The sequence below is a fragment of the Octopus sinensis genome, unplaced genomic scaffold (genome assembly GCF_006345805.1).
Source record: "Octopus sinensis unplaced genomic scaffold, ASM634580v1 Contig05132, whole genome shotgun sequence".
NCBI classification, from domain to species: Eukaryota; Metazoa; Mollusca; class Cephalopoda; order Octopoda; family Octopodidae; genus Octopus; species Octopus sinensis.
Window position 1 is genome coordinate 1 of NW_021828051.1, and position 11,882 is coordinate 11,882.

General features: G+C 37.5%; 1 pseudogene; it reads right to left on the minus strand.

Moving 5' to 3' along the window:
* Positions 1-8,011: 8,011 nt before the first annotated feature.
* Positions 8,012-9,609, minus strand: LOC115227588 (annotated as a pseudogene).
* Positions 9,610-11,882: the final 2,273 nt, after the last annotated feature.

Genomic DNA, 11,882 nt, shown 5'->3' on the forward strand with positions numbered 1-11,882 from the left:
ATATACATAAATCCTCAATATTTTTCAAGACAGGAACTTTTTTTTCCGCGAGTTTGATCTGCAGCGCCCGACCATTTGGCGATGCAATAGAATGGTGACATGACAGAACTGAAATACGAGTTGATATTATTATTCCTACCGAATAAAATATCCAATATAACAAGGCGGATTTATACGACAAAAAATCAAACCAGATATGGCTAATAGAGAAGCAGTTGAAGTTGAAAACACATAAATATGATTTTGTGGCAAGTGAATTTTAAATAATTTACAAATTAAAAATATTTCCGATTGTCATTACCTGGGATGCGATCGCCTTCAAGTATTATAAAATATACATGGATTGGCATTAAAGACAATATTGTGTAGTACATCCAAACAATTGCATTAAAGAAGACATTATAAAGTATGTTCGTAGAATATAGTTCGAACCGTAATTACTAAAGCATTGATTCTTAACAAAAATTAGACAGTGTGGAACACTCATCAAAATGGAAATAATTAAAAGATGAGAAAACATGAGGTGACAGAAAACGAATACTCTAAAGAAGGGCAAAATAATAACAAAAAGATCAAAAAAGTTGATGTCCATGTTCAGGGAGGACCAGTAAATTAAAAATTCAACTAATCTAACTTTTAATTTTTTTGTTAAAAGTCAACTCCTCACCGCCATTGGTAGAAAAATCTCCACAAAAACAAACGACCGGAGGGAGACGAGCTGGCTGTTCCAGCGAATCTCGGTTGCTGTGCTCCGCGGAAACTGCCACTCAATACGCAGCGCGGCATCGTTGAGCTGACCCTCAGGGCCTCGACAATTCCCTTAGCCACCCAATTGCTTACTTTTTTCTTCGTTTTATAAATTTTAGAAAGTTAAATTTTTTTGTTTAAATAGAAAAAGTGGTAATTTAAATTATACAAATCTAATAATTATATATTTAATTTATATTGCAAGAGTATGTGGTTCACTGCCCCTCTAGTATATGCTATACTGTTAATGTACAAAAAACACGTGAGTCCGTTCATTGAAAGAGTGGCGAAAAAAGTGATGCAAAGACGAGCAAAATACTGGCAAGTCACTGAGGAGTTGACTAAACTTCGTAAAAAATGTGAGTCCTTCAAACTGCCTCGTGATTTGGTGGAGCATTCCCTAACAAACAGACAAATCCACAAAACAAGAAAAGAAAAAGAAAATATAGGTTCGCCACTATAAAATTAATTATAGATAATATTATTAAAAATAAACTTAAAAAAATCAAATCCTTTTTTGTGTATTTTAACATCGTGTTAGAGGTGAGTTCCCAAAGTTTATTTGAAGGTGATTATTCCTCTAGTGCTGGTCAGTGAGTCACCTTCCTTGCACAAACTGTTCTGGCCTTTCTCAGGGTTCTGTGATTCGTTGGCTTGGCTCGGGATTTGCAGAGTTGCTATTTTTAATTTTTATATTTGAATATTTTTTTTGTTAATTAAAAATAAATTTTTTTAATTTGGTGTCTTGTGGATATACTTTGCTAGACTAATGAAAGGAGACCAGAACAGTCTAAAGAAAAAAAATATTGACTTTTTTAAAGAATGTGAGAAAATAGGGGACTCTCTCCTCTCATTAAAGTCTGAGGCAGTGGACGTGGACAAACAACGACACAGAAATCGTGAAGCAATTCGGTTACCCCATTAAGTATCATTCCAGTGCTTTAAAAGCACAGAAAACATGGATGTGGTTCAACAACATTTTTATCAAAACAGAAACAAAAGCAGCTGTGGACCGACTGTGGGGAGGTTGGTTTATTTGGTCTCCTCTCAGACCAGACCTCGTTAGACCGAAGGATGTGCCACATTCGGAAAGAAATGAAAGGACATGTGGGCAGACTGAACGACCTTGGAATAGTCGATGACTGTCCGTTTTATTCCGGGTTTGACCTCTCTCCTCTGTCCTCCTCTGATCTGAGACACGTCCATTTTAATTCACTGTTCGATTATACTTAGTAGTAAATTTCTGTTTACATTTCAACACGGCAGTTAAGCTATTCTATTACTTGGCTGGGTGACCGCCTGAGAACAGACAGTGTCTTGCTATTCATTGTTATAAAGTGTTTGTTGTGTGACTAACAGGGGGATATTTCAATATAGAGAACAAGTTGTCGACATTGACAGTTGGAGGGGACTAAGGAGGTCACCCGGTCCACTTATACAAGTGTCGTTTATTTCAGTCGATACTGGCTGTAGTCTTTTTAAGTGGTTGAGCATTTCGAGGGAGTTGAGGGCGAGTAGAGTCCTCGGGGATGCATGAATGTTTTCAGACAGGCTTTCATGAATAATATTCCTTTTTACACATTCATTAGGTAAATATCAAATATTTAACTTTTGTTTTAATTCATTCGGAAAATATAGAAAATTGTGTTGCGGCTAATCCTAATTCTTCAGGAATATTTGCGAATAGAGATGGAGTGTCCGACCGTCCTCCAATACAATTCCTGGGAGAAATAATTTCTTTGGCTTTTCTCTTTCCATACGTGATCTCTCTGGGGTCAGCCGGAGTCCAAATATACGGCTCAATTGACCAGCATTTCTTTTTTGGATTTTAAAAAAGTTGACTCTTTGTGGTTTCGCTACTTTTTATACTCCCGTAACACTCAGACCAATGCTACAGTTATTAGATTCATAGAAGGCAATTTTAACGAGGCGGATCGACTTTTTAGAGATTCTGGGTTTGAAATCATCCGAGTTTGGTAGATAATAAAACAGAAATATGTAATCTCTTTGAAAATATTTTTTATATTATTGGTTCTCCAATTATTTTGCAAACCGACAGTGGAAAAGAGTTTAACAGTTCATATATAGAACGAGTTATTTGATGAATTGAATAGACATTATTAAACAAATTACTTATGACTACAATAAGACGGTCCATGCAACCACAAAGCATAGTCTATTTAATATTTTTATGAATTTTGGAAGTGATTTTATACAAAATATAAAACAACTTGAAGGACTAATAATTTTTGAAGCAGAAGATGAAAACGCGGAAATTTGTTATCAAACAAAGTCGGATAATATTTCACCTGAAAATTTTGTTTGAAAAATATCACAAAAGCAGGAGAGAAAATGAAAAGTAGAAGAAAATGGAGGTACGATAAAGAAAATATAAATATCGGGGATCATGTCATTATTAAACATGACATCGATGCTAATATGAACAATCAAAGGTTTTCCTTATCTGATAATGTCGATACAACAAAATATAGAATTATCGAAAAAAATAATTACAACTATTCTTTGGAAGATAAAAATGGAAATGTTCATAAGAATATTAACATTTCTAAAATAAAAAAGTTCACGTAACTTTAAAATTCGCGGCCGTAGGCCGTATAGGGGATTAGTTGAATTTTTAAATCAAACCTTTTTGGGTTAGGAATGTTTTTATTGACCTGTCAAGCTGATAAGTCATCACCCTGGTCGCTAGTGTGGGTCATCACTGCAACATTTGTCATTAATTATTCATTTAGATTAATAACGTCATTTTTTTCCTATTCTCTAATAACTGACTCGATCCATAACATTTCTGTTAGAAATGATTATATTTGAGTTGTCTCATTTAATTATCCAAGATTGCATGTCAGCTTGTATGTTCTAATAACGTTTGTTCTGTTTTATCACGTCTGTTCCGTTGGAGACTGCAGAATTGTTGAAGGAATCACTTATGAACTCGATGAATTTGAAAAGGTTCTCCGAAAGACTCATTTTTAATCTGTTTCATTCTCTAAATTTTAGCTACAATTTCTTTAGTCTTAAAACAACCAAAATCGCACAAATAATATAACTGTTAAAATTAATTGAGAAATTAGTTACGAACCCACAAAAACAACAAACTGGCAATGGTATCTTGTTTCAGATTGAATAAAAAGAACAGATGCGTCAAGTCTTTATAAAAAGCAGTTCTAATGACTAATTGAAATCACTGGTAGTCCAATCTGGTGAGTGGAATATGTGATGTACTACAACGACTGTGTGTCGGACGTAGTAAATGTGACTGAATTTGGCTTCTGCGACTTGAGGTGCAACATAACCCAGAAAATAGTTATTTCGGGTCCAGCGTCGATTGCCGGTGTGGTCATGTTGGGAGTGTCCGTGTACTGGAGTGCGACTATTTACGAGGCATTTACAGTAAACCAAATAACGGGTCCCAGAGATGCCTTACGTCGGTTTGACGCTCGGTTTGACATCGTTGTTGGTTTCCCTTGCATTCCTCTGCGCTCCTATCATACCGGCAAATCGACTTTGTCACAATGATCAGTATTGTGGAAAAAGTGGAGAAATCTGCTTTGTATTTAATGTTGGATTCGTTCCCCCCTGCTCTCGTATTTCCCACAATATCAATATATTTGGGTCGACTGTTGTTTAGTGGGATGCATTCAGGCAGACTATTTTGGTTGGGTTATGAGTATTGATATCCGAGGGTGGACTTGCCTTTCTTGTAGCAAGGACTCTCATAAAGACGTATTATCGTCGTTTAATGCGCCTCAGACGGGACATGAGATTTATTGTTAATTATACAGAAATTTAATTTTTTGAGCAGATTTGTTTATTTATATCAAGCCTAATAATATATCGTTTATGAGATAATCTATACCAGAGGTTGTCAAACGGTGTGCCGCGAGACGATTTCTATACCATTTCCCATACTAAATGGGATTAATATCAAACTAAGTGGGATTAGCAAAAAAACTAAATGGGAAATACACAAGTAAAAAATCTCATCCTGAATTTATTTTTCAAATAAAATTGTTTATCATCCTCAAACTTGAAGAATTCATACGATTTTCTGAGTCTATATTTTTGCCTTTTAGGAATTTGACAATATGGGATTAATAGCAATTTGCATGGAAGTCTTGGCAAATGATGCTATGGTTCCTAGCAAACTAAAAAGACATTTTACTTCCAAGCATCCGCACTATTTCGCAAAATCTGTGGATTATTTTATCCATTTGAAAAAACAATTTGGAAAAAAGTGATATTGATGATATATGTAACAACAATAATAATTAAGATTTGATTTTCAGTATTAATAAAAATTTGGGCATTAAATTACCAATTTTGTACTTAGTTTTACATATCTTAAAAATTTATTTTTTTTTATTTTTAATGTGTGCCGTGGATTATTTTTTTAAGATTAGTGTGCCGCGATAATTATTTTTAAAAAGCTTTGATCTATACACTAAGAGGGAAAAGAGCGCTCCTTTTGTGGAGATCTATCTCAGAAATAAGAAAATGTTCACCTTTGTTTGGCCAATATTTGAAAGTTTAGATTAACTCAGAATAAAGTGAATAACAAGTGTTACAAAATTTGAATCGTAAATTTGATTTCTATTCTTATTAAAGATGAACAAATTTTGTGGTTTGTTTTTTGTTTTTATGAACATTCTGGTCTTGACTAAGATTGTTCTCAATGAGTTTTTTGACAATTTTTAATTTACGACACAACTAAACAACTTGATTGTGTCTTCACACTTTCCTGGTTATTTTCCGTATCCTCAGTTGTCTCAGAGTTGTCTAAGATATTAAATGTAGGCGAATTAAAATATATGATACAATTCCTCAAATTAAATGGTTTACTAGTGCATTGTAAAGAAGAACTTTCTTTTTCACGTCAAGTTTTCATTGGTTAGAATTATTATATTTGGAATTCCTATCTATACTTTTTCATCAATTTTGACCGAATTAAAAATTCTCGAATAAACTTCAAACCTGTAGCGTATTCTATTCAACTCTGATTTTAAAGCACATTTTCGAGGATATCTCATTAATCGTAAGCCCCACGAACGCCGATACTTTACAGTCACCACTTTCTTTGCAGAGAATTACAGCGAAAAAATTAAAAAATTTTTTTTCGATAATGTCTGCACACGTGTCGTCCGAAACTAGCAACTTCAAACTCAAGACGGGAAAACTAATAATTCCACCACTGTGTTTCCTAGCGTACCTAAGAAGTTTAACTACATGTCTGAAAATTGAAATTACAACGATTTCTAAAGATTTATTGTTCCCCTAAACTTATGTATTTTAAGAAAGCAAAATTCCATTATCCGAGAAATGGAATAAGTTTCCGAAAAAGCCGTATGAGAGCAAAACTTAAATTATTGACAATAAAAGTCTGGACTATACGGACGTCAAAGAGACAGCTAAAAATGGTCCAAATAGATCTTCCTGCAGAATTATTAATTGGCACGTATATTCGAGACGGTGCTTTGAAGTTTTGATTTACAAATTTGAATGTGCGTAGCTTTTATAATTATAATAGATTCAAATTAAATGAAAAATTGATTTGAATTTAAATTGGAGACCAAAATATAAATCAATTTCTATCAAAGACAATATGAGGCACATTTACAATTCGATTAATATAAAAGTCCAAAAATAATTAAAAAATAATTTGCTGTCCATTAAACTGTAAAAGATGATACAACTTAATCATATAGTCAGGAAATGCTGTCATTCCTCCTGCTAGTTCTCTGCCTTCTGTTAGAAAACCAATTGCGTATTGTGTCTTCTGTCTTGTCAAGATGAGTGGCCGTCATTTGAATGATATGTCTGTCAGGCCTTCTTGTAGTTTGAAAAATTAGTTCCAAATATGCTATATCATTCTCCATGAATGTTGTACGCCTTTTCCGATTCCTAAAACGCCTTGGATAGTGTTTGTCAGGGAGACGGGAAAAGTCTTCACTGCGGACGGGATTGGCCGAATTGAGTATTTGTCGGTCGAGGATTTCTGCCAGACTGACCAGACTCGAATAGCCAAGTTTGCAGGACTCGAATCTGCATATTGTAGTTTGTGATATTGTATTTCCGCCCTCATTTAATATTTCTGAAACTGTTTTTTGAGTTAATCCCATTTCCGTTCGTCGTATTCTAAAATCTCGACAAAAATTAGATATTAAAACATAACGCGACGACAATTCCGACGGAAAGTGATACTCCCGTCCTGTCTCAGGGATCTGTTGTCTAATAAAATGACATACATTTCCCCCCGTCTGATTCATCTGGAAGTATTGATCTGATCTTGACACATCACCTCTGTTGGGGATATTTGTGAAGGAAGAAAGATATCTCTGATTTGTATATAAATTGGAATTCCCTACAGAAGAGACATTTAGTGAATTATTAGGCAAGTTGTGGTTATAATGAGGGTTGTTGGCCATTGCCTGTCAATTTGCAATGACTGGGGGAATTATACGCATTCGTCAATTTATACACATTTGTCCACTAATTTAATAACACGTTAATTCTAATCAGGAATACTGCTTTGATGTTAGCACAAATTAAGTGGTTAGTGAACTGCCTTCTCATTCTGGCGATGAGCTCGGACACAGCGAGACATGACAGGTGAATTGCGACTGATGGAATCGGTCATGAAATAGTCACTCAATTTATTCAATCGACACTCAGGCAGTCTCCCCTCCACCCTTCTCTACAACTCACCAACACACCTCACAGTCTCACACATCTGCGACACTATCGAATGGAAAGACGTGGTCATTGGACGACACTCCATCTGGCCTATCCCCGGACATAACTCGCCTATTCGCTGCCGGACTCCCCCCAATGTCTCATAGGGCAGGTCCACACCCATCACCTCTGCCAGTGCCCGTACCACCAAAAAGTCCTCCCTCGCCTCTCCTGGAGCACTCACCCCCGGCCGACACTCCTGGTAACGCCCCTCCATGTTCACATACGTCCCCCTCTTCTCTGTATACGCTACACCAGGCAGAATGACGTCAGCAATCTCCGCTCCTCTGTCGCCATGGCAACCTCACAATATATAAAGCAATCCAACCGAGGTACACAACCATACAATCATCAGGCAGCCCATCTCGTGTGGTGATGACGTCATCAGCCCCAGAGAGAAAGAGCAGGCGAAGATTGCCTCGATCAACAAAGTGATTGAACCCTCGATAGCCCAAGTCGAGTGCCCCAACCTGACTGGCCCTCTGCAAATAAGGAGAGGAATGCCTGCCTGGTGGACAAGGTTGAAAGCACAGGAATGACTGGAGGAGAGAGAGGCCAGTTTAAGTGAGAGAGAATACAAATCACGTGCAGTATTCTGGTCATGTTGGAGAAGAGAAGAACCAAGCAAGACGACAGGCATTCGGGCATTGCGAAACCTGTGAGAAAAGGGGTGGTTTCCTGAGGCAATGTGGTGGAGAATAGTAATGGAATCCCCCAAATACTGCAATGACAGACCACCCAACCTCATACTCATAGTTCAAGTCCACCCTCGACCCCACCACGGCCACATGCGAATCCCCAGTCCTCCAACTTGTGCCATTAACAGTCAAAACAACCCCTTGCGGATACGACAGTTGAGGAGAGGGGCCTCCAGACGGGGATTGAAGCCCACAATGAGCACCAAGTCTGCCCTCTCGACTCCCTCTATGCCCACATTGAGGACATAACTCTCCCGGAAGTCAGCACTGCAGGGCAAACACTCTTCCGTGTACAAATTGTCACAGTCCAGTCGATTAAAGAGGTCTTTGAGGACAGCGAGTGTCTCCAAATCAGTAAATCTGCCGGCCAAAACAGCCATTTGGTGAGGGGGTGATTGAGTGGCCTGAAATGTGTGGAATGGGCACCCTGAGTGAGATGAGTTGGAGGACGTGAGGCCAGTGGGAGGGGCAGTGGGCTGTCATAGGAGTGACCAGTCGTTGGTGGTGGAGTGCGTCGTGGGCAAAACGAGCCTTGTCGTCCAACCACTCCTCGTTGATCTCCTCATTGAGTCTGGGGAGGATTCTGTGGACGACATGAGAGCGAGTATAGAGGAGAATATGAGAGCCGACAGCGTCCATAACGTCGATGGTCTCCACCCGTCTGGTGTAGTGGTGTGACATACCTCAACTCCCAGGGACGAGCACGGAATGAGTGGGGGAGGGAGGTGAGTGCCCCCACTGGACATATGTCGATCAGGTTCCCCGATAGCTCGGAGGACAGGAGGGTGTGGACATACGTGCCTATCTCCATGTCCCCACCTCGCCCTGTCGTCCCCAAGTCCTCCATTCCCCCTATTTCACTTGCAAATCTATTCATTAGCTAATTCTGTGACCGAACACATCTCGTGCAGTGAATACACCGAGTCATCACTGTCTTGACCAGAGGACTTATCTCCTTGTCCTCCACAGCCCTCTCATATCACCACACACTCACCTCTTTCTCTCACTCATTCTACTTCTGTCACACCCGTACCCCATCGACTGGTCTTGCAGGTCACATTCCCCCGCCTGGTCACATATTGGACAGTCCAATGGGTGGTTCGCCAGGATAAACTCCATCACCCCCTCTCTTCCTTTATTTACACTTTCTACCTCGCTTCTTTCGTCTTGGAAGAATTCGTCAGCACACGCATTCCCTCACTCGCAGGCATGGCACACGACGCCACTGGTTTGGCACTCTTTTCTACTTCCACCAGGCACATTCGGCAGTTCCCCGCTATCGACAGGCGCTCGTGGTAACAGAAGCGGGGGATGTCCACGCCTGCCGCTGTGCACGCCTGCAGGATTGTGCTTCCCTGGGGGACTTTTACTGCTCTCTCGTTTATGAACAGTTCGATTTGAGAGGGCAATGTTGAGTATTCTAGTTTTAATACTTTTTCATTCACTTTTTCGCAAATGTCGTAATAAGCTTCGCATACACCACAACACCAGCAATAGTTAAGAGAGTTGAAAAAATTAATGTCGTCAAAATTAATTTAAAATATTATTTAAAGCTGTAAATAACTAATAAATTATCTCGATATTTCGGACAGGTGTTTAAATTTAAAATCGTCACAATAGCTATTTTCCCTAAAAATTATTTAATTGAAATCAAAGTTAAATAAATGTCACAAGTAAACCTTGGCTTTGTTAGTTTTATTATTTGCGGTTGTATACTTCAAAGAATGGCTGCATGGAAAGTCACTAAAATTCTTCAAAAACATTCTAGAAAAATATATATTGATACAAATAAAGCAATCACATTTTAAGTAAGTTTCAACCTTAAAAATATAATAATTTAATAAAAAACATCAATTTCAAAAATCAAGTCAAAACAACAAATTAAACATATTTAAGCGAAACCAACAAAAGAGTTTAAAAAACCAAAAAACTAAGAAAAGCTATTTTTTAAGTAGCTGGAGGATCGTCTAAAATATAATTTTATTTTTGTCCAAAAAACCGTTTTTACCATCTTTTTTGTAACCTTTTGATCTCCATTGCATCATTCTTGATCTTTTTCTTGGTTTCGAAGTGCAATTGGGCAATTGAATTTTTTATTTCTCGATGTCCTCAATGTCCAATCACGTTTTTTGATTTTTTCAAATCCACGTATCGAGGGGGATCGGGATAAGCTTTTGTGCGGACCTGGTTCTCCCCTTTCTTCTTTTTTCCAATTCAGCCTCCATGAATTCTGTTAGAGATTTCGCAACGTGGCAAACCTCCGATCATTTTTATTAAATTTTTTGTGACTTTTTTGTTATAGTATTTACGTGCTAAACCGGATTAGGTGGGGTGTTTGAATGAAAAGTAGCAGATTTGTGGGTTTTTGGCTTTTCATACATCAAACTATTCATGTACAGAAAGTCTTGCAGATTTTGAAGCTGTTTGATCTGTAGTCAATCGAGGTGATAAATTCAGTCCACTTGTAATCTGCGTGCAGATTATTGACAGCGGTGATTTGTTTTATGCTCCTCAGTTCGATATAGGAGTTGACAGAGTCCCCCGTTATCCGTTTTAGCTTGTGGCGAATTTTAATGAAAGAATTATTTTGTAGCTGTAACTTGGGTGAAACTTTTTAATTGTTCTTTGAGGGATAAAATTTTTTAAATTGAAAATAAAAGCATTAAGGTAATCATTCGAAGAATTAGAGCAAGGCGGTATTCGTTCAAAAAAGCTCTTTTGTAGTTAAAGTAAAAGTGGCGTTGTTGGTCACTGTTAGATTTCAGAAAATTCTTAATCCGGTTTAAAAAAGGGTATCTTTTGTAGTTAATTCGACAAAAAGGTACCATTTGCCACCATAAGAAAATAATTAACATAGACAAATAAAATTGTACGATACTGTTTGTTCCCATGCGGTGACCCAGCCAAGTACTTGAACAACCTGTAATCGCTTAACTGCCGTGTTCAGATGGAAGGGTATTACCTACCACTAAGTATGATCGTACGTTTTTTATGTTTTTGGAATCTAATTTAGTTATATTTACTTTCTTTATTTTTAGACTATCGAAAACCACCACTAAAATTTTCAACGAAAATTCTTTTTGTTAAGTACTGCAACAAAGTCATAAATAGGCAATAATATAAATTATATATCGTTTTCCATTATTAAAATTTTTTAGTTCCTAAATACTTTACTTTTCAACAGTTTCTAAAACTTAAAAATATCACGATTAGAGGTATAAGGTGAACCATCTCAAATTGGCCAAACAAATCGACCCTTCATAATTTACTTTTATATTAGGAGAATTTCGCGTTTATTACAAGACCTGTCAGAGTCCTTAACCTTGTGATGATGACGAGTTTTACTTTTTATTAAATGCGGTCGTGTCTGATGGCAATGATAAAGTTGATTTGTTAAGCCATTTACTAGTGTGCCTATTCGCTATTTGTGACTCTTTACATGACATGGGTCCAGAATCCAGTCTCATTGGTCTTGCTCTGCTTTCTTACAAGGAATTAATAACACGTTTTATTCATTGTGGAGTCCATGTTTGTCTCCTGACTGTTATTTAGTGCTATCGTGGAAGTGATTTGAAGTTTTTTTAGACGTCGACAAACTTGTCCAATTATTCGAATTGCCTGTGTTTGTATTTAAGGAGTATGTGGACTGTAATTCGTGTAGACCTTAGGCTTAAATTGGTCAAGTCT